Here is a 25113-nt window from a genome sequence, read left to right as displayed (position 1 = left end):
ACAAGATCCCTGGCAAAGCAGTGTCCCTCACGTATAAGACTATAATGAACAACAGACCTAATAGGTTGGTGGGTCTCCGAGCCACATGGGAACAGGAGGTGGGAGACATGGATGACGTGGACTGGGGTGTGGTGCTGATGCACCCCAGGGAGGAGGCAATTAAATCGCGTCTCCGTCTGATCCAGTTCAAAATCCTGCACAGGGCATATTTTGATAGAGTAAGACTATGGAAAATGGGGAGAATACCAGACCCCTGTTGCCTGCGATGTGGTCATGACAGGGGAGATTTTTTGCACACTCTCTGGTCATGCCCAAACATCCAAACATACTGGGGGGGTCCTTGCTGAACTGGGAGAGGTGCTAGGGGTGGACATACCGACAGACCCAAGGCTTGCACTTCTGGGAATGACTAATGATGTGGATGTACCCAGGCCGCAGCTGATTTTTCTGGTGCTAGCCCTGGTGGTGGCCAAGAGGGACATAGCCAGGAAATGGGGGGCACCAGACGTACCGAAACTAGAGGAATGGAGGAGGGGAATGGACCTCTACATGGCGGCCGAAAGGGTTACATACAAAGCACGAGGGTGCCCGAAGAAATTCCGAAGAGTGTGGGGTAAATGGCGGAACTATCATGGTATGGATGGAGGTCTCTAAAGGGACACGGACACTCTGCTGCACGGCCGACATAAAAGGGGTGAATGAAGGGGCCACTCGCCCCCGGCAACCAGTGACCCTGGGAACTATATGGATGGAACACTTGATGGGGGACATTGAGGTCCTAGACCAAGAGGGAGGCGGGCGGGATAAGGGGTGGGGGGAAGTAGAGTTGTTGCTTGATGATGACATGTCTGTTGTATATGACGTTTCTTTGCTGCAAAACAATAAAAATGTTTAAAAAAAAAAAAAATCACATAAGTATCCTTTCTGGCAGCTGGACCCCTGTTCAGCTCACCTGAAATAAATACGAACTGCTTCAAGGCAGCCAGGGCCTGGAGGAGCAACATCCTGAACACCTGTGTGGGCCTGAGGAGTACTCTGCGTATCCTCGAGCTGCCCGCTGCCCATTTCACCCAACTAAAACCAAGCACTCAAACCTGATTGTAAGTGTCTGAAGTGCTGGTCTGTGGACCCTGGCACGAGGAGGACCTCAGTGAAGTGCAGGACAAGCATTCCTGCCTGCTGAGGTTGTAAAGCTGCCTAAAGATCTGAGATGAGACCAGTCACGTTGGAGGCTGACCAGACGTACAAGACAATGCCAAGTGTGCCGCAGAAGCCGCGTGTAGTGACTCTGCCTAGCGATCACCCAAAAATGTGGCCCTCTTGAAGCAAAACCTTCTCTTACTTTATGTGGCGTTGACATATGGCAATTGGGAGCCCCTGTGCTGGACGGTGAAACTGCAGCCTTGGACTGGTCCTTTTAAAATCAATGGTTCGCTCGACACCGAAGTTTCCTAACCTTTGTGAGAGAAAACAGCAGGTCTGACCTTCTTGAAGTCTAAAATATGTTTCACGAAGCAAAATAGCGACATCACAGAAAACAGAAAGATTCGCCCCCCCTCAAAGCTAGAGAGCATATAATGCTAACTCTTCCCCATTTTAACACTTTAATGCATTTTCTTCACATAAGCAACGGGAGGAGAATACACAGGAAAGAAACGGAAGCTTAGTGGAAGTAAGCAGGTGCGGGACTTCTCATGAGAAGCATGCAAAAGATCTTGAAGCTAAAATACATGAGGAGGCACCATCTGCTAAGCTAACTCCATTCTGAATTGTTGCTTTATGATGCCAAGTATAAATGCACAGGGGCAGATTTACAAGCCACATGCGCCACATTTACACCGCCGTTGTGTCACTTCTGTGACGCAGAGCCGGCATAAACCATGCGCCACGTTGTGCCTTATTTACAATGTAATTACAAAAAGGGGGTGGTGATGGACAGAGTATCTGAGTTAATCAGAACACTCCTACCCAGTCAACAGATCAGGGCTTGATCCATCACCGTTTTTTAGCTCACTGCACCATCCCATCATGCACTGGGACAGGAACAGACTAATTTGCATATAGCCAAGTTCTGAGCTGGGATGGTGCAGTGAGCTAAAAAACGGTGATGGATCAAGCCCTGATCTTTGGACTGGGTAAGAGTGGTCTGCTTAATTCAGGCACTCTGTTCATCACCACCCCCTTTTCTGAATCATTTTGTCCACCATAAGCGTGGAAGGGTATACTCAGATGTGAGTCCCTTGCTCATTGCACCATCAGGATTCAAGCAAGCCGGGCCGACGACGCCTGAAATGGCAGAAACCGGTCCCCGGAAGCTTGTTTCCTTCCCAGTACAAGAATTGGCTTGGTAGTTTGGTTTGCCCTGTTCCCATCATGCACTGGGACAGGAACAGACTAATTTGCATATAGCCAAGTTCTGAGCTGGGATGGTGCAGTGAGCTAAAAAAACGGTGATGGATCAAGCCCTGATCTTTGGACTGGGTAAGAGTGGTCTGCTTAATTCAGGCACTCTGTTCATCACCACCCCCTTTTCTGAATCATTTTGTCCACCATAAGCGTGGAAGGGTATACTCAGATGTGAGTCCCTTGCTCATTGCACCATCAGGATTCAAGCAAGCCGGGCCGACGACGCCTGAAATGGCAGAAACCGGTCCCCGGAAGCTTGTTTCCTTCCCAGTACAAGAATTGGCTTGGTAGTTTGGTTTGCCCTGTTCCCATCATGCACTGGGACAGGAACAGACTAATTTGCATATAGCCAAGTTCTGAGCTGGGATGGTGCAGTGAGCTAAAAAACGGTGATGGATCAAGCCCTGATCTTTGGACTGGGTAAGAGTGGTCTGCTTAATTCAGGCACTCTGTTCATCACCACCCCCTTTTCTGAATTATTTACAATGTGACACATTTAGGGAGATGCTTCACGTTGTAAAGCCCTGCGCCACATGAAACCTGCGTCAGGTTTCATGTGGGCGTTCCAGCACAGGGTGGGCGTTCCGTCGCAGGAATACCTCTTAAAAGTGACGCAGTGTAATCTAAAAGATTTCACTGAGTCACTTTTACATCCATTCTGCGTCAAAACACTGCACCTGCTTGAAGCAGGCGTAAGGAGTGACACAGCATGTTAGGTATAGGACACCCCTCCAGCAATGCTCGGCCCTTACGCCACAGGATGCGACACGCATCGCCCTATCCTTGCACCATGGTGCGCCGCATTGTAAATGCGACACATTCATGGTGGTGCAGGGAGGCAATTGTGTGTCACATCTGTTCTGGCGCATCCCTAATGATTTGCAGAGATGCACCAGAACTCATAAATCTGCCCCACAGTACCTATGCTTGTCGAAAGCAAAAAGGCCTGAATAACTATGTGTAACACAGATATACAAATTGGCAGTGGGGTAAACAACAGGGCAAACTCTAATAGAACATAAAATCAGCACAGAAGAGTAAAACAAATTCACACCTTCTTCAGAATAGGTCAAGGAACAGTTGAAATCCTGCTGTGAAATATAATGACAACAAATATTAGATTTAGGGACTCTTTCCAGGTTCAATTGTGCATCTAATCTTGACAGTGAAGTGTCAAGAAGCGGAGATACCTATGGAGAACAAGAAAATGCAGATTTGGACTGATAGATGTACAGATATTGCTTCTTAACCAGCTCGGTGCCACCGAACAGAGAGGTGATATGCTTTTCAAGCCAAGAAGAGAGGTGATATGCTTTTCAAGCCAAGAAACAAACAGCCACAACCAGTTGTTTTTAAAAGACCAGGGTACCTTACCCCTACACCAGCCTCATCTCCAACTGTGAGGTAAGATAGGCCCCATAGCACGATTGGTCACTGAAAAATTCTAACACCAGCCCTTATATATGGAAAATATCTTTAAAAAGACTGCGTAGCGCCAAGATAACCTCGAGTATACGTTGCGCTATATAAATTAATTTAACAAAACGTGTACTAAAAGTTATTGCGAAGATATTGTTAACACCGACATCACATAAAGATTTTTGAGCCAGAACCAAATAGAAACAAATTGCAATTGTTTTTCTGTGTCTAGATAGTAAGGTATTCTCGACTCAACCTGAAAGATACATCGGAGTTTCCTGAAAATTCAGTTTGTATCTTCAGCTATTATGAATCTACCAGAAATAGCAAACAAAATCTGTTTATTTTGAATGTATTAACAAAGGTTATTCATGTATCACGTTTTTGCATAAAACTTTACTTCACACGTAAAACGATTTATGGGAAGAATATGTGTCACATATATTTGCAGTTGTTTCACAATCTGTTTTCACCATTTGGCCCTTGTGTAGAAACATTTCTGTTCTATGGACTAGAGCAAAACCTGTTTCCTCCAGGCCATATAATGGAAGAAAGAAAAATGGTGGCAAAAGTACACATGCTTCAGATTTTCACCAGCACAAAGTTTATATAATGAGGACCTTGGACTAGAAATTCTCTTTTGTCTGCTACTCTTTCTTCAAGCTCATTACAGTGATTTTAGGCAAGCTTGATGCACCACATAGTTTATTTCCAATATGTTTTCACCAAAGGCAACCTCACACCTTCCTATAATTTCAGGGCCTTATTTATGAAAACTGTTGCATCACTACGTGAAAACAGCGATGCAACAGTTTTCACTGGGCCCTACTTGTGGCATGATGGATGTGTCATATTTACTGTATGACCATCATGCCGCAAGGAGTTACAGATACGTCATTATTTCTGGCGTATCTGTAGGCACAGTTATGCCGCATTGCTGGAGTGTGCACAAAAGTGACGCAACTGCAGCAATATGGCCTTTCACACGGGGCAAACCCCATGTGAAAGGGCCTACGTCAGTCTTCTGCCTGCTGTGAGGCAGGTGTAAGATTTTGACGCAGTGGCATCCTAGAAGTGGCGCATTGAAATCTGGTAGATTTACTGCGCCACTTCTATGAGGTTTTTTAAGTGAGAACGCCCACCCTGCTTAAATTATACCTGAAGCAGGTATAATGTATCGCAGGGCTGCATAAAATGACGCATCTGCTTAGATGCATCACTTTGTAAATAGGTCGCAACATGGTGCCTTTTTTATGCCGCCTGTGCCTCGCAAAAAGTGATGTAATGGCAGCACTATAGTGTTCTAAGATCTGGCAGCGACTGCGAATGAGGCTGCACCGATGCTTCAACAGAAAATTGACCACTTGATAAGATCAAATGCAAAAAGATCCCAATAAAACACACTTGGATTATCAGACAGAAAAAGGCCAGTTACCGCACAGATGAAAGACCTTTCAATAGACCCTGCCTCTGTATCACCATCCTCTGCCTCAAAGATGATTGAATGGGCAGCAAATGGAATAACAAAGTGGAAGAGGGGTGTCCAACTTTTAAAATTATGCTAGAGCCATGACTAATTTTTAAGGTAACCACAATGTATATGTAAATGCATTCTCTTTAGACCAAATGCAAGTGTAGCTCATGGGTCTGACCATTGTAAAGCAACATTGCACTCCTTGGCAGTATTGCTTCCCACAAACTGTGTTTCCTCTAAAGGGCCTATTTATGAGTACACAGGTAACTTACCCTTTCCTGGGAAACTAACAACTTTGTGGTTAGAGGCAGAATGTACTGGGAATAGCAAGGGGAACCATAGGGCGCCTTCGAATTAAGGAAGTGAACAGTGGAATTGTTATATAAACAGACAGGGTTTGAGATCTAGAGCTAAAGCAGATATTTCTATATTGTATTCAATTAGGATGTTCTTTTCATAGTAAATACCACTCAAATAGCTTTTCAAGTCTGAAATATCTTAATTGATTTATTTAAAATGTATTCACATCACGTCTAATATTTTTATCCCGGAGACAATAGGCCAACACATGTTTTGTGACTTATGATGTTGCTTCATCAGGACCAAAAAGGTAATTGGTGCAAAGAAGGACCTAATCTTTAAAGTGGTCAATTATACACTTATAGTAAGTGAAAAAGATTGATAAGCATCAGAATAATGAATCTCCTAAAATCATACAAGAAGTGACTTCAATATCACAATTCTATGCACATGTAAATCCATAGGTATAATGTCGTAGTTGAACTGGATAAATTGTAGGAAAGTGCTCTATTTTGACATGGTCACTCCCACTTTTTGCCTGATATTTGATGTAATTTTCACAGAAGTGCACTGGGTTGTTGCTATCTGGGTCCCTAGTTCCAGATCTTGTTTCCTAAAATTGTACAATTGTTGCCCCAATTGGGAACCTCTTTAGCCCCCCCCCCCCTGTAAGTCCCTAGTAAATGGTACCACTGGCACCTAGGGCAGAGAGGCTAAAGAGGGTCCCTAAGGGCTGCAGCATGTATTGTGCCACCCTAAGGGACCTCTCACCATGCTCATTCAAACTGAGTTCGTAGACTGTGTGACATAGTGCAGACCCATGCCTACAGACCCTGCATGTATTGTTTAAGTATGTCACCCCTACAGTTGACCTTACAGCCCTAAGGCAGGGTGCATTATATTACATGTAAGGACTTATCTGTTTGAGCAGACATGCCCCTGTGATGTCTATGTCGATTCTTGGACATTGCCAGTGAACAGGGAAGACATCTTGAGCGTATGTACTAGGCAATGGTGATTACCAGTTCTCCAGCTACATGATGGCTTCACTGAAACTAAAGATGTTTTGAATCAAACATCTCGTGTTAATAAGCCCACACTGATTCCAGTGATGGATTTGTTAATACATGCACCCAGAGTGTACCTTAGAGGTACCCCCTGAAAACCTACCAACCATTCATGTACTGGTTGACTAGTGTAAACCAGCCTGCCACCACGGACAGGTTTCTAGCCCCTTGCAGGTGAGAGCTCATGCTCTGCCTGGACAGAAACAATGCCTGGGCTGGTTGGAGGTATTGTCACCTCCTCCAAGCAGGATGGCTAAGTAATCAGCATATCAAGGCAGAAGTCTTCAAAGGCCTCTGACGCGTTTGATATGCGACCCAGCTTTCTGCAGGCTTGGGAGATGCCACCCCGTGCCTTGAAGCCCACTTGGCACCAAGACAGGTGGGAAGACTAGCTTGTCAGGAGGCGTGTCCACTAGCACCTATTTCCACCCCTAAGGTGGGCTACCTGATATAAACACCAAAATTAGAGTTCCATCATTTTGGTTTTTGGTGAAATTAGGCTCACTGGGTCAGGGTTATGCCCACTTCCCATTGGGAAGAGCCACGAGAAACAGAACTGAAGTCTGCTGTGGCCTTTTGGGACCAAGCCCTGCCTGCCTGCACCAATCTTGACAATCGTGACCCAGTGACTCAACCTGCAGCTGAGCCTCTGCCAAGAACCCTGGTAGGCTGCCAGCCCTCCACAAATTGCCAGAAAACTACCTTAGAGTAGAGGAGCAGTCCGCAGACACTGACGAAGCAGAGTCCACTTCACCCCTTTGACGCTCCCCAGCTAGCTTGATGAAGCACCACCCAGGAAGAGGTATCTGTGCTCCCAAAGGTCAGATCTGCCCCCCCCCCCACTGAGTAAGAGAACATGATGACTGACAGGAGCCGCACAGCACCAATACCTGAGGTACCGGACCCTTCGTGGCACCCAAGGCCTTTTTAAGTCCTGTCAGGACTCTAACAGCACAGAGCCTGAGCAGTCATTGAGGGATATCAGCACCACAGAAACCCACTTACAATCTAGCCCAGCTGTCCTGATTTCTGTACCCTAAACCGGCGAGACCGACAACCACAAGGGTTTTTAATGCACTGAGCCCAGCCAGCCTATCTACTTTGCACCCAAGCACCCCAGCCCGGGTATCTGAGAACCAGCTGTGGCCCCTTTCTCCTAGGACCCTTGTGACCAGAGGCCCCCACTGGGAACCCCTCTGCAGACTGTTTTTTAGGTGGGCCCCCCCTTCTCTCCCCTGTCATATCGCACAAAGCCACCAACCGACCCGCAGCTATGCACCCCAAGAAACCGTAAATAACCATATTGAAGATATGCCTTTTTCCCTATAGGAAAGCATTGCCCCGTAAAGACGCATTTAAGTAAACATTTGCTTACCGGTAAAATCGAAATTTAATAAAGTACATATTTGATAATGAAGCTCTTGGTATCAAAATGTAAATATAAATATGACTTATTTTTCTAAATTAGTCTCAGATTTATTCTTGAGTGTGTGTCTCATTTATTGCCTCTGTGAGTACAACAAATGCTTAGCACTACCCTCTGATAAGCCTAAACTGATCGCACACACTACCACAAAAGAGAGCATTTAGTGTTATTATGTTTGCCTCTGTAAACCAATAATTGTTGCCTGGACTCTTTTCACAGTGTACCTCATTTTGGTACAATATATAGAGAGCCAACTTCCTGAATTCTGCACACTTATTTGAGGGAGGAATTGTCTGAGGAATAGAACCTCTTCTCCCTATGATTAGTTTGGTGAATTTGTCATGCCTGCTTGCACTACTTGTTCGAAACCCACGGCACATGTTTATTTTTGCGTGGCCTGGAGTGGATCTCAGCGAGTTAGAAGCTTCTCTCTGCTCTCGTAGCAGCAGATAGTTATGCCTTCCCAGTCTCTACAGCAACAGTTCCTACATCAGTATGTCAGCATTGAAGCCATGCTTCACCGGATTTGAGCTCTGCATCGGCCTAGTAGTATCTCTGATCTTGGGCTTATTCGCTTACCTAAACATTTTGCACTTCCTTAATGGATCTGGAGACCCATAGTCTTTTTGTTATTCACAAAATTATCCACATGAATTGGGGGTGGAGCCTCCTTTACCATAGAACAATATAAGATTGCAGAAGAACCAGTAATGCCAGTTTGTCTATCTCAATTCAAGATGACCGATGGAAGACATTGTGAGATAGCTTCCTGTAAGAAGGATATATAAGCAGAAGTCTGGCGAAAGAAGGTATGCCACAACACTGCTAATGCATTTTTTCTTCACGTTGACCACTCCCTTGCCCTCATTTGTCGCTGTATTCCTTTGGAAATTTTGTATGACCGGACCCAGCCATCTGCAGCTCCAGCTTGAACTTAATCTTCTCTATTCTCAATTTTCAGCCTTGTACTTTTTTCTGCTCTTCTGGGCCTTTTCCTTCATTTGGGGCTTATTTTGTAAGGCACCAGTTGTGCAGTGAGTTACTAGTACTGGAAGGCACTATGGCTAATAGGAGTCACCCATATCACTGGCACACCCACTGGAACAAGAATGAGCTACGAGACCTGCACCCAGCTTAGTTTATGACAGAAATCAGTAATTCATATTCTAATTGAACTTGAAATTCTTAGTTTTCCCCAGAATTTCACCCAGAGATTTTGACTCCTGTCAGCAGCTAAAGTCTCTGGCTGAAAGATACCATGGTCGGTATTATACAAATATAAAAAGTGCCCTACGGGTGCAACATGTACAAAACAACGGATACAAAACAACAATCCAAGAATACTCTAACTCAGCCTCTCCGTTCCTTCCTAAACCTTTCACACAATGAACTTGTGGACCTGGTCAGAGCAAGCAGGCCTGCTGGCAGCCCTTCTGACCTGTGTCCACCACAAACTTTCAAGACAATCCTTCTAACAACCTCTGCTGCCACTCCAGTAAGAAGAATCATCAACAATTCCTTAACTACCGGAATATTTCCAGAAGAACTCAAAAGGTCATACATAAGCCCTTTACTGAAGAAAACAAACTTGGACCCGCTGAACCCTCACAACTACAGACCCATTACAAATGGACCTTTCCTGGGCAAACTGATGGAAAGAGCAGCGTTCGCCCAGATTTCACAATTCATTGAAGACAATGCCATACTTTCAGACTTCCAAACAGGATTCCGTCCGGGTAGAGGCACAGAATCTGCCCTCCTTGCCATCTGGGATGACCTGAAGAACACAGTTGACTGCAACGGGGTTGCTGCGCTACTCCTCTTGGACCTCTCGGCTGCCTTTGACACAGTTGACCATGACACACTGATACGAAGACTTTATGAAGCCGGCATAGAGAGGACTGCTCTAGACTAGATCGCGTCCTACCTTTGAAACAGAACTAATGTCATCCATACCCCACCTTTCTCATCCAAAGCGTACTCCACAAAAGCTGGGTTCCCTCAAAGCTCTATCATTTTGTCCATTCTTTTCAACATCTACATGAAGTCATTACCGGTACTGATCAATCAATTTCACCTCACATGCTATAACTATGCAGATGACACACAAATACCCTTTCAACTGGAATGCTCCAAAGACATTGGAAACTCGCCAATTTTCAGACGTCTCAGAGCCGTGGATCAATGGATGACTTGGAGCCATCTCAAATTGAATGCTTCCAAAATGGAAATGCACATGTGTGATGATTGGAAACATTATGACCCGCTTGCTGCCTGGCCTGATGAACTGGGATCACCGCCTAAAGTATTGAAGGAAGTAAGAAACCTTGGCATGACCATGGACTCCAAGCTATCGATGAATGCCCAAGTGGACAAACTAGCAAGATCAAGCTTTGTTACTATAAAAACTCTGTGACAACTCTTCCCCCATTTGGGATTTCCATACAAGGTTCAAGCTACCATCTCCCTTGTTCCGTCCAAACTCGATTACACTAATAGCCTCTACCACGGATCACCTTTAATGACTATGAAAAGACTACACCAGATTCAGAACTCGGCTGCCAGACTACTCTTGCATATCAAAACATGAGACCACATCTCCCCTGCCTTGAAAGGCCTGCATTTGTTACCGGTTGCCAGAAGATCCACGTTCAAGCTGCTTTGTATCACCCGCAAAGCGATACGTGGATTGCAACCGCTCTTTATCAGGAATAAAATCCCCAAACACATTCAACATAGGAACCTCCGCTCTAGAGTGCCACCTCGCTTCAAAATCCCAAGATACAAGAAAAAAACCATGGGTAGCACATCCTTCTCTGTTCAAGCAGCCAAGATATGGTACTCTTTACCCCCAATATAAGATCCACTGTTAACCACCTTATCTTCAGAAAACTACTCAAGAATTGGCTCTTCCCCACATAAGAACCATACGCAAACAAAAATATACAGTATATCCCTCTGTATATAAGCATTTATTTGTACTATAGATATGTACCTATATATGTGTTTTGCTTTGTATAAACATATACAACAATGATGTTTTTTTAAATAAATAAAATAAATTTTTAAGTACAACACTTACTTCCTTTATGCATCTATATACCTTCCATGTACTTGGATCTATATAGTTATTAATTTCCTCTAATTCAGCATATCCAATGCACTACCCTATTTCTCGCCTTATACCTCTCTCAATATATCTTCTACCTCAACTCTCTTTCTCATCTCAAACCTCTTTCTACTACTCTTTCCAATGCACTACCCTATTTCTTACCTTATACCTCTATCAATATATCCTCTACACCCACTCTCTCATTCATCTCAAGCACCATACCACTACTGGGATCCCCAAAATAGCCCTTTCTAGACTCTCATCTACTGTACTCCTCCTTGCACCATCTGAAACCTCTCTTACGGGGGAGGAGCCTAGCTCGCGACCGAGATGGCCGCGCTTTAGCTCGGCTCCGTTCGCCCGCCTGTATTTTCACATTTATCCTGCTGTTATCCTGCCCCGGGAAGCCCTCTTTGCTGTGTCGTAGTGCTACGACGCCCTGCAGGCACTTACCTCTTGTTCCGGTTGTCCTGGCTGCTGTGGATCCGGTGCGGTGCCCACGATAATTTTGGGGAGTCGGAGGCGGACTGGCCTGAATCTTCTTGCTGGCTCCCGGCCCGGACGGAGCCCGCGGTGCTGCCCTTCGGGGCGCGGTGGAGGTGGTCGGAAGGCCGTTGTTCGTGTGGGCCGGAGGTCCTTCCTGGCTGATTCCCGTGGGGAGGAGGCCTTTGGTGGAGGCGCTGCCTTCCATTGCCGGAGCTCCTCGTGTATCCGGCTTGCTCCCCCTTTGTTCTCCGGTCCGGCCATTTTGATTTTGCCGCCCGGACTCGGTGAACGGGACCGGCGGCGTTGGGTGGCCGGTGAGGTCCCTTTCTTCTGGTGGCCCCCCTTCCTGCCCGGGGTGCTCTGCCGCTGGTCGGCGCGACTACACTTGCCTTGCCGTCGCCCCGGCAAAGGTTGGCGGCCGCGCGGCCTTGTTGGGCTCTCAAATGGCGACCGACCCCAATTGTCTTGGCCGGGCCTGGACGAGCGCTGGAGGCCCGCCGCATGGCCCGGGTGACGAATACTGTAAAGGTTTTCCTACACTTAAAGAGGTCCTGGATGCCCTGCTCTCCTGGCGACTCTTGGTGGCCGCGCCTGTCATTACTTCGGAGATGGTTCCTCGCTACGGGCCTCCCGGGCCCCCACGGCCGGATGTGGCTTTGCCGTTGCGGGGTGCGGCTGGAATTATCCTGGCAGAATTGGCCCCGGCTACGACCACGTCCGTGGGTGTGCGGAACTTGATGGTGCCTCCTCCTCCGGCTCTGCCTCCTTTGCCTCTGGCCCGGGAACTGGATTTTGCTCGGCCTGACCTTCATGACTCTCCCGGTTCCTTTTTGCCGCCGCTGCCCGGCGATCTCTCCTGTGCTGGCCCAGATGGGTCGGTTTCTTTGGACATATCCTTGGACCTGTGCCTGCATCGTTTGCTACACTTCGTGACTTTCCTGGATCTTCCGTGTTGTCCTTCACGTGTATTTTCTGGACTGCCGTTGGATTTTCCTGCTGTCTGCCTTCTGTTCTTCGTGGCCTGGACCTCGCTGAACCGGACTGTTCCCACTTTGGACAAACAGGGACAGGGCTGATGTGCACTGGCATCTGCGTGCGGTAGTCTTGTACTGGTTTGGATGGTCAACGTGTCCTGGTATGGTTATGTGTGACTGTTTGGTGCTCTTGGACTGTAACCTGATAATCTTTGGCTTCCCGGGGTCTCGGACCTTCGACTCAGGCGGGTGGCCGGGTGTGTTTCCTCCTGTTTCCCGGCCCTCCCCCGTGTATGTGTATGTATGTGTCTCCCATCCCGTGTTCCCTTCCCTTCCCGTTCCCGTTTTTGTCTTCTGTTTCCGACTTCACTTTGCTCCGCTATATTTCGGGTTCTAATTAGGGTGACAGGCACGCTGCGGGGGGGTAGGCCGTAGCCTTCTGCAGGGGTGCAGGGTGGGCTTAGGGGTGGGTGGGGGGGGTCTGTCTCTATTGGGGGGTCTTTTTCCCCCCTTATTTCTTCCTTTTTTTGTTCTATGGCTCTTGTGTATTCACCTTTTCGGGACTCTGTCTCCTCATGTGTCCCCCTGGGGAGTTTCTGTGGCGTTCGTATTCCGGTGTGTGTCTGATTGTGGCCCGCTGGTTATTTTGGTATCGACTTTTTGGTATATCACTTGCCGGGTCATGTTGTTCTGTCTTGTCTCCTGGGGGTGCGTGATTTGGTGGGAGTCCCTTCTTTTGTCCCCTTTTCCCCTCTTCCCCTTCCTCCTTTATGGGGGTCTCTTTATTTCCGTTGGGGTGCGTATCGTATTGTATTTTGCAATGGGGGCCTTTTTGGTTCTGTCTCCTCAATTTGGGTGGGGGCGGTGACGGGTGAGCGCGGTTTGACTGATGCCATTGTAGCTTCTTTGTACTCCGATTATGTGTATATTCTTTGGTAGCTATGTTTGTATGGCTTATTGTTTCATCCTGTGTTCATAAAATGGCGGCTTGCCGCGGCCCCTCCCTTGTTGTTTCTTCCACGGCCCGTTATTCTTCTGTTCCCCCGCCCCGTATTAGAAAATTAACCTTTTGTTATCCTGTTTGTGCTGATTGCTCGATGGCCTTTGTGGTTTCTCCTGTGCTCCTGGTGCCATATCCTGTGAAGAACCTATTCTCCTTTGCTACGTTTTTTACCGTGTGGTGGCCAGCCCGTGGGGTTGTAGGCCCGTATTTGTGAGCTTTCTTTGTACAATAAAGGTTTAAAAAAAAAAAAAAAAAAAGAAACCTCTCTTACTATACTGATCCCCAAAATAAGCATTTCTAAACTCTTCCCTCTGACTCTTCCCCTTCACATCCCTTTTTACTCATCCCAAGCCTCCTACTACTGCTTTGACCTCCAAAAAAACTCTAAATCCTTCACTCTTCTATCACTCCACTATCCTTTTCAATCAAAATAACAGGCTAACATGTCCACTTATCAAATTTCATATTTCACTATACTAATTCACCACTAATCCTTTATGGGTTCCAGAGTAGCGTGCTACTCGCCAAAAAAAGTGCTTCAACACCTCATCACGGGTAGCAAGCACTATATAAATACAAACCTTGTTTCCCTATGCTATCCTTCTCAATATCCACCACTCAAATTACTTTCATATTTCACTATACTAATTCATCACTAATCTTTTATGGGTTCTGGAGTAGCGTGCTACTCTCCGCAAAAGCGCTTCAACACCCCATCGGGGGTAACAAGCGCTATATAAATGTAATCCTTTTCCCCTCTTCTATCCCTCTGCTATCCTTTTCAATCCAAATAACTGACTAAAATACACCACTCAATTTACTTTCATATTTCACTATACTAATTCACCACTAATCCTTATGGGTTCAGGAGTAGCGTGCTACTCGCCAAAAAAGTGCTTCAACACCCCATCAGGGTTAACAAGCGCTATATAAATGTAAACCTTTTTCCCTCTTCTATCCCTCCGCTATCCTGTTCAATCCAAATTACTGACTAATATACACCACTCAAATTACTTTCATATTTCACTATACTAATTCAACACTAATCCTTTATGGATTCCGGAGTAGAGTGCTACTTGCCGAAAAAGCGATTCAACACCTCATCAGTGGTAGTAAGCGCTATATAAATGCAATTATTATACAATACAAAACATGGGCGCGAACCTGCTTTTTCTGCTCGCAAGGCACATTGGTAAAACAGAAGAGGCCGCAGACTCTTGTGTGACCCCTCCGTAGCACAGATGATGCTGGCAGTAAAGGTGCATCACCGCTTTCTCAAGAAGGCATTCCCTCATTTATATGGGGGTGTTGGCCTGGGTTAAGCAGGGTATTCTTTTCTATTGTGTCCACACAGTAAAATAGAGGTGGGCAGTTTACCAATCTACACATCTCTTCTCCTGTCTCACTGCAAGGCTCTGATTTGCTACATCTCAAACTATCAATTCCCACTAATAGCCTATGTAAATACCCATATGCCAAGAGTCAGTCCTGAATTACCAGTTTCTGTTCATTCACATCTACCACACTTAGTTTTGCCCACAGTCTCCCATTTCTTTCTAGTCTGTGTCTCTTTCTCAGTGCTCCATATTATTTTGTGTCACTTCCTGTGATGTACTTCCTGCAGTATTTTCTTGTGCACCACTTTCTATGACGTCACTTACATGAAAGGCCAGGTGCCAAGACATATTGGGACTGAGCAGCCAAATGAGAAGAAATTATTGAAGGTGTAATCCTACTTCCAAGGTAGATTAAATGAACTGGGTGCTACTAAAACCTGTTATTAAAAGCGCTTTAAGACAGTCCGGCGCTGTTGTTCATGGATTTCATGGAGAAAGCAGCGCGGTCTAAGCTGAAACGAGCCAGGCCCGTCAGCGAGTCGGAGAGCTGTGGGCTCCATCTTTGACGAGTTCCAGAGCCTCGCGCTCCGAACGCGCTAAATAAAGTGCTCCCTGGGAACCAGTTAATCCTTTAGCGGTTCATGTCGGGATCACTGCGCTCGGCGATCGTATAATTTTTAACAATAACTCCTCTTGCACTGGGGACCGTTCTGATGGACGCCAGGCAGCATGTCAGAGCTCTGCATGATGACGTTTACATGATTATTATTATTATTTTTTTAGCTCTCGGTTTTTTTTCTTGAAATTTGCTCAAGCGAATCTTATTTTACACAGACAACAGGACAGACAGTCCACTTCCAAAAGCGCACCTTCGAGGTATATCTGGTCTCGCTATAGGGTTGTCCATTTGAATAAAGAGTAGGGTCTGTTGTAGGGGCAGATTTACAATAACTGGCGCATCCCTGCATATCAGCAAGGATGCGGCAGTTATTGAGCGCCACGGCTCCGCCACCATGGATGTGCCGCATTTGAATGCGGCGCACCATGGGGCAAAAACGGCACAGATGCGTGACGCATCTGTGCCGTAAAGGCGGCGCATTGCTGGAGTTGTGTCGCAATGCTCTTGCGTCAATCCTTACGCCTGCTTCAAGCAGGCGCAGAGTTTTGACGCAGCATGGGCTCAAAAGTGACTGAGTGAAATCTCGTAAATTTCACTCAGCCACTTTTGGAAGGCATTCCTGTGACGGAATGCCCCCCCCCGTGGAGGAACGCCTACTTCTGGCGCAGAGCTTTACAATGTCACGCATCTCCCAGATGCGTCACGTTGTAAATACCCCGCAGCATTGCGCATCTTTTGCACCACCGCTGCGTCACAAAAGTGACGCAACAGCGGCATAAAAGAGGCGCAAGGGGCTTGTAAATCTGCCCCATAGTGTTTTTGTACACTGGAGTTTAATGTTTGGTCACTGGCCGAACACATAAGTAGTAACTTATTCACAGATTAGACATAGGCCTAAAGCTTATTTTAGTTGGTTTCTAACGAATAATAAAACATTATTGGTTATGCAATGAGCTGCATACTTTAGATTTGCACAAAGCTAAACAAAGTTATTACATTTTTATCAGATGAAGAATTATTAATTCATTTATTTAGTACATTTGTAGAATGTAATGTACTCCATAAAGGTGGCCACCTGGTGCTAATACCAGAGGACGGGCTAAAGAGTGGGGAACAAGCGAGGGTGCCTTGTGAAGAGCCAGTTATAAATGGGCAGATGGTCATTGTAGTAAATCTGATTTTTCTGCATGGCCACCCTAGATTTTTTGTCTTTTTCGGGACCCTATTTTTGCTGGTCTTAGAACTCTGCTAACTTTACCCCTGCTAAATAGGAGTAAAGGTACATGTGCTCTCCCTTTAAACTCAGAAATTGGCTTAGCCCTAACTGACATATTTAACTTTCATATAAGTCCAAAGTACATGGTGCAGAAATATACTCATGACATGAAAAGTTAAATGTCACTTGTGGACTAAAGCCCTGATTGTGACATCCACAACAGTGACAAAGAAAACATTGCTTTAGGCCTTCCCTTTGTAGCCCAACTGCAGCAGCCTACCACCTGCTGTACAGTCATGTCAAGATAAGCCCTTTTCACAAGCAGGAAAGCCTGATTTTAAATATTAATAAGTCACCTTAAGTGCATCCTGTTGCCTGCTAGGTAGGGTGCCTGTATTTAAAAGTGCAACATGTGCAAAATTAAAATAGCAATTTTCCTCTAGCGACACCCCAAAAGCTATTTTCATTGGCAGATCTGTAGCTGAATCACAGAAAAGGTTAACTTACAGAAATAAACTTCGGTCTCTAACTTTTGGCAGCTACAAAAGTCATTCAAAAACTATTTCTAATATTTGGTGAAAATCCAATTCAATGGCAAAATACCATTTTTAATAAATATTTAGAAAAAGTAACTTTTAGAATTTTACTATTTACCTGCCAGAACCTCCTGAGGGCCAAATAGCATCAGCCTACTGTCTGTTGTTGTGCAAGTGCTTCACCTTAATGAGGTGCAAAAACTGTTCCCAGAGCAGAACAGTGGCCTGGGTGTGGGAGGTGTTTTTCACCCCCTTGCAGGAAGACCTCTTAGGGTGGGCTCACAAACTTCATTATTTATAATGGGACCTACCCTTTCACAAGTAAATGTAAGGGGAGACCTGGAGAAAGCACAATTTGCCCCCGAGCCAGACCGGTGCCAACCCCAGTGGATGGAAAGCTACTCCCCCAGAGCCAGTTTTTATTAGTGACCATAGAGGAGAAGTGGACCATTTCCCAGGCTACACCATTGGTGGGCACACAGGCTCTGTACAAGGAGGAACAGTTTCTCCATTTTCAACTTTAGGAATAAGGTACACTGTGGGATTCTTTGCAGTAGGTGTTAGAAATGGGGGTCTCTAGTTGGCAATAGTTTGCACCTTTGTCCAAAAAGGGACCCATGCTTCTAGTCAGGAAAAGGGAGGTACACTCCTAAAATAACCCCTGCTCACCTCCTTGGTAGCTTGACACGAGCAGACAGGCTTATCTCAGAGGCAGTGTGTAAAGCATTTGTGAAGACATACAGTAATACAGTGAAAACACTACAAATGGATACCACACCAGTTTCAACAATATGACTTTAAAATGGTAAAAATAGCTTAATCCAATGTAGATGGTAAATGCAACACTTTACTCTCAAAGTACCTTGCATGCGTAATGTAAAACAAACAGAGTCGCAGGGAAGGTGATGCGTCGGTTCCTTGCTTCGGGGAAGGTGATGTGTCGGTTCTTTACTGCAGCGCAGGGGAGTTGATGTGTTGGTTCCTTACTGTAGAGGAGGTGATGCATCGGTTTCTTACTGAGATCCGGTGCGATGCGACAAAATGGCATCCTTGATGAGATGCGACAACTTGGCTGCGTGCATGCGTGCGTGCATGCCTGACGGCCGTGCAGATCACTCGGTGGACTCTTGAGCCGCGGCAGGCCCTGCGTCACGCTTCTCCGGAGATGCAATGGCAACCTCTGCGGCAGGGACATGCTTCTCCGGTGATGCGACGCGCTTCTTCGGCGTTGCGTCGGCAAACAGCTGCGGCGGCAACACGCTTCTTCGTTGTTGCATCGCGCTTCCAGCTTCCAGCGACACGCAGTCTCTAGAGGTCCCAAAAACAGCAACAGGCACCTCTCTGCAGGTAGAATTCCCAGCAAGGAAATTCAGGGGAGCTGGTGTTGAAGTCTTTGTGTCCCTGAGACTTCAGAATAGGAGGCAAGCTCAGCTTCAAGCCCTTGGAGATCTATCTCAAGATGACAAAGTACACACAACGTTTTTTTCTCCTTTCTTGGCAATAAGTAAACACTGCAGGCCAACCCTTGAACAGCACCCAGCACAGTGGCAGTCTCCTTCAGCTTTCTTGGTTTCTCTCCTTGGCAAAGGTATGTGTTGATTCCCAGTAGTGATCTAAAGTTTTGGGGTCTGGTCCCCATTATTTAAACTACAAAATCCTTGGTTCTGTGAGGTCAGAGAGTTTCTGTACCCAACCAAAACCAGTTCTGTCCTCACTGGTGCAGCTTCCTGGCTGGAGGTGGAGACAGCATCCTTGAAAGCAGACCTGGCCCAGGTAACTGAAAGGAAATCTCCTCCCCCTACTCTCTATTCTATGAAGGCTCAGGCAAGTAAAAGGAAATCTCCTCCCCCTATTCTCTATTCAATGGAGGTCCTATTCAGCCCAGCCCTGACCATCCGACTGCTGGAGCCAAGGCCCTCTCCATCCCCCTGTCACTCACAAACCAGACATGGAATACACAAACCTAACAGAGGCAAACTGGCTGGTTAGGCAAGAAAATACCTACTTTCTGAAAGTGGTATTTTCAAACACAGAATGTAAAAAGCACCCCCACTAAAATATGTATTTTAACAGTCTGAGTTCAGGCATACTAAACTTATTTATCTACCTTGTTCCTTGGGTCAGTTGGGATTATAAAATGTTATAATCAAACTGCCCAATCTAGCCTATGGGAACAGGTAACCTTGCAATAACGAAAAACGAAATTGGTTGTAATTCACTATCAGGACATGCCACACACACCACGGCATGTCCTATCTTTCACATACAATGCACCCTGCCCATATTGGTGACTAACATGTAGAAAAGGGAAGGTTTAGGGACTGGCAAGTGGGTGCACTTGCCAAGTCGACATGGCAGTCCCAGACAGAACACAGGCTCTGCAATGGCAGGCCTGAGCCACACTTTACAAGCTGCTCCTGTGAGTGTCACAATCAGTGCAGCTAGCCCACCAGCAGCATTTGATTTACAGGCCCTGGGCACACATAGTGCACTGTACTACAGTCTGACAAGTAAATCCAATATCCAATCAAGGAGTCACTACTCCATTACAACAATTTACAATAGGGAACACCTGCACTTTGGCACTGAATAGCAGTAACAAAGTGCTCAAAGCATCTAGACCAGCAAAAATATAGGAGGCAACAGCAAAAAATGGAAGGGAGACCCACGCCAGGTCTAACAGTAGGACTAACAGGAACTGCTGTAAAAGTGGGTAGGGTTGTGCCTGAAAACGTTTACCCAATTGGCTTGGGAGGGCCAAGTGTTACCCTTACCCACAACCATAAACATGGTAACTTAAGGCACTCCTCAGAAGATTTCTGGACCTGCAAAAATTGAGAGGAGAACTGGACCCTGGTTGCTGTAACCTGAAAGGAGTTTGAAGGATTGGACATGTTCCCACTAGTATCGAGGACAAAGAAGAGGACTCCAATAGTCAGCTGACCTCCTGTGTTGGGACAGGCACAAAACTAGCTGCAAGAGGCCTGTTTTCCTGAAGCGACCAACTGACCAAAACAACTTGATCTGGACCAGATCTTGCTTTTTACGTATGGTGGAGTGAATCCTTGCCACTAAGTGCTGTCCCAGAAGATCTGGGAGCCTAAGAATTGACTCAAAGGAGTTGCCCCAGAAACTCTGAAAAGTATGAAGTTAGACACTTTGTGGACTTTGTGGACTTCTAGGATGTACGGATCCAAGGAGGACCTTGTGGCAAAGGTGTCAGATTTTGATGCACATTCCACTGATACAGCTTCAGGCTTTCACCGCTGGATAATTATGAGCCCCACAAAATAGCAAGAAGGTAAAGTCTTCGACTGGGAAGAACTTGCTTGTTATTTGATCCGCACTCCAACACAGTTGGTCTGCATGCACATCGAGGTCCCATCAGTCTTTTCCATGGACTGCCAATGGTGCTTAGTGATTTTTGTACTATTTTTACTTAAAATGTAAACACATTCCTCATATTGGATTATTGTAGTTTTTTCATTTTGTTTTTATTTTATTTTTTAAATTGTAATTTAATGTTTGTTTATACATTTTACTCTATTTTTTCTAATTTGGTCTGGGATTGTAATTTTTTTGAGCTTTGAGTTTATTGCTGTTTTGCTACAGAATAAAAACGTAACTCATTGCCCTAAGTTAAGCCTGTTTTCTCTGTACCATAGCTACAGGGTGTTGAGTTAAGGTTAATTTAGTGACTTTTAGGTTCACACTGACAGGTTAGTGTGATTATTCGTTGAGATGGGTGACTTACCCCTCCAATATAAGAATCCACTTTCTTACAGTCATCAACTGTTTAGGTTGTCTATGTGAAAGTTCCATAGGAAGGAAGCCAGGACAGTGAAAGAATGACCTCCAACCCAAGAAACTCATTGTGGTAATTTACTGGAATTTGGTGATAGGAGGCTGAAGGTCTGGCCTATGAGTAATGATGCAATTTCCTAGTTGGGATCAAGGGCTTTGTTGGTGGCCGACCTATAGAACGATGAACATGGACTTCCCACTTTCGCTGTTTTCAGTCTGTTTTTTGTATTGCACCAATAGTGAATAATATGAAATGAGTAAATATTAGTAAATAATAGCATATTTTTCACTTTTAGTGTGATAAAAAAATGGAGGACAATTAACTGCAATAGGACCCTATCTGGCTGCTGAGGTATGCAAAAAATCCTTTTAAATGTATGTTGTGTGTGTGCTTGTGAATGAGAGTGTGCTTATGTAAGAGCGTGTGTATGAGTTAATATGTGTGTATGTGTAAGCATGTGTGTGTGTGGGTGGGAGTAAAGGCCAGATCTTGTGTGATATCACTTCCCCTACCCCTGGCATTTGGGTGAATTGATATCCATGGAGAATTCCACTCCTTAGCCCTAGCCTCATTAGTTGGCAGTAATTTGAGAAAGGTAAAACAAAACTCTGGGTTCATTAAAGCAACACAAAAATCATCTTGCCTTCCTCCCTCCTGCTTTTTGCCAGCAGTTTCACTTCAACTCAGCATTATTGTTACTTCACTTCAACAGCACCTGCACCATAGGCCCTTTTCTCCCCAAACTCATCTCTACTTCCCTCAAACTCCCCTTGACCTCACCTCAACTTTGCCTCACCCACACCTCAATGTTTACCTGGCACCAACTTCTCCAGCACCTCAAACTCACTTAAACTACAACCTCCTTTCAAAGCTATCACACATCACCCCATCCCTATCACCTCTCCCTTAAAGTCATTTTCACCTAAAACTCACATAATTGTACCACAATAGCACGTCAGCTAAAGTCAAACTCAGCTCAGCTCAATTTTCATCACTTCAAACGCAATTAACTTGCCTTCAACCACCCAGCTTCACCATTACCTTAACCTCCACCTTCCACCTTACACCAATCTTACCTTAGTATCACTTTACTTAAACTTCACCTTTTTGCACCTCACTGCACCATCTCTTCAACCACATCCTTACCCCAAGACAACCTCACAGTGCGACTTAGCCATAATATTTGGCTTCGTCAACAGCTGGTACACTCAAGGGTAGTTTGTTGCTGTGCACAGACTGCAAACAGCACAACAATATTAATATTTATGTATGAAATGATGGGTTTCATCTGTCGTTTAATAACCATACTTCATGTTCTCAACCCTACCTCCCCTCCCCACCATTGCAGCGCACGACTTACTCACGATTATCAGTGCTGCAACACGTTCATCTAACATGGACACAACTCTGCAGATGAAGCTTATAGGAAAGGACACAACACTTCAAGGTGTCCCCTTCAGAAATACACGTTATACTCCAAAGTTATCTTCTGCAACTGGAAACAATAAGTCTTGTCAAACCCCGACTTTCCAGAACTAAACACAACATTTCAGATAAGGCCTCCAGAATGGAATAAGGCCTCAAGAATAGAACACAATAACTGAGAGGTGGCCTTCAGAAACAAACACAGGACTTCAGATGTGTCTTCCAGAATTGGTACATTACCCTGGAGCTAGCACTTGGGTTCCAGGTTGAGTCAAACTACACCAGTGGTGGATTCTGCAAGTATAAGCAAACTTCAGGTGATGACTTGAGCACTGGAAGCTATAATCCTAAAGGTGGCTTCAAGCATGTGATTTGATACAAGATGATGGAACAGCCAATGAGAACAGGACACAGCCCTCCAGATGTGTGCACACTATACCAGATGTGGCAAGAAAAAAGTAATAGCAGTACTCCAGAGCTCCAAAGTGTGGTATTGAGCACCACAGACAATATCGGATGTCTGACTTCAGAACAGGACACTGAGCTCTTGATGAGGCATTACCTGTGATTTGTATTTAGAAAAGGCGCCCCCCTAAGGACAAAACTATGTAGGTCTGGGAGTAAGTGGGAAATAAACAAAAAATAATGAGCAACCTCCCACGTGACTTTAATTTCTTTGGTACTAGCAAATGTGTAGCATAGGAACGGGTCATTGACTCATGATTTCTCCACACATAAATCAATATTTCATATTTCATTAATTTTATTATTCACATCATTAAAAACAGTTGAATAAAGATCATGCATAACATTTCTTTTACATTATTTCTCATTCCCAATATATCAACAAATCTAATTGTACATTTTCTTGTGATAATCATGATCCATCTGTAATATTTATATACAAAAAAAATAATTGACATTTCATCTTTAGACACTAAAACCACTTTTCAAACAAAAAACAGTTTCCCCAAACTTACACCTCATTCACATAATTCACACTCATATCACTGACACATACTACACCCATTCATACCCCCATTACAACACTGCATGCACATATGGAAAATACTTGGAGTGAGAACATCAACCCTCAAATGCTGTGCTGCTAACTGGGGCATCACATTATCTGGTCGACGTGCATTTCAATGGACATAACAAATTGTCTCCATCTTCATCAGGACCTTTTGATTCTTAATTTTCATATAGGTGGAAAGTAGGGGATCTGTTGTCGCTAGTCTTGTGGAGTCACACTCCGGCCGGAGTGTAGGGAAATAGTGATGGCGACCCTTGGATCGATAATTGTCACAGGATATATGTTTCTGAAGTCATATGCGAAGTTCCCAATGTGTCTATTTTCTTTTTTACCATGGAGGATCCTCCAATTTCACATATATGCGATGTAACCTCCAAAAATTTGGACACAGAGACTTTTGGTATCCAATGCGCAATGTTTCGAAGTATTCTTTCATTTTAGACAAACTATTCGGATGCCTGTAGAGTCTCCTGAGAACCAAAAATTGCAAAAAGTGAAGGTTCAGGCTTTTTAATTCCTAGCGATGTCCATTCATCCCATCAATGTTCTGGAATGCGGATCATATTGCATGGTGCTCTCTGCCTCTCCGTCCATTCGGTTCTCAAGAGACTCTCCAGGCATGCTACGAGTTTGTCTAAAATGAAACAATAATTCAAAACATTGCGAATTGTATACCAAAAGTCTCCGTGTCAGAATTTTTAGAGGTTCCATCACATATATGTGAAATTGCAGGATCTTCCATGGTAAAATAGAAAATAGCCACATTGGGAACTTCGCACATGATTTCAGAAACATATATCATGTGACAATTATCGATCCAAGGGTCGCCATTACTATTTCCCTAGACTCCGACTGGAGTGTGACTCCAGAGGACTGGGGACAACAGATCCCCTACTTTCCACCTAAATGAAAATTAAGAAGCAAAAGGTCCTGATGAAGATGAAGACAATTTGTTCTGTCCATTGAAACGTACGTCGACCAGTTAGTGTGATGCCCCAGTTACCAGCAGAGCATTTGAGGGTTGATTTTCTCACCCCAAGTATTTTCCATCTGTGCATGCAGTGCTGTACTGGGGGTATTAATGCGTGTAGTATGTGTCAGTGATATGAGTGTGAATTATGTGAATGAGTTGTGAGTATGGGGAATTTGTTTTTTGTTTTGAAATGGGTTTTAGTGTCTAAAGATGAAATGTCAATGATTTTTTGCATATACATATTAGATATGGATCATGATTATCATAAGAAAATGTACAAGTAGATTTGTTGATATATTGGGAATGAGAAATAATGTAAAATAAATGTTGTAATGAGAATCATGATCTTTATTCAACTGTTTTTAATGATGTGAATAATAAAATTAATGAAATATGAAATATTGATTTATGTGTGGAGAAATCATGAGTCAATGGCCCGTTCCTATGCTACACGTCAGCTAGTACCAAAGAAATTAAGGTCACATGGGAGGTTTCTCAT

Source organism: Lissotriton helveticus, chromosome 3_1, assembly GCF_964261635.1.
Source record: "Lissotriton helveticus chromosome 3_1, aLisHel1.1, whole genome shotgun sequence".
Taxonomy (NCBI): domain Eukaryota; kingdom Metazoa; phylum Chordata; class Amphibia; order Caudata; family Salamandridae; genus Lissotriton; species Lissotriton helveticus.
This window is presented reverse-complemented; position numbering follows the sequence as displayed.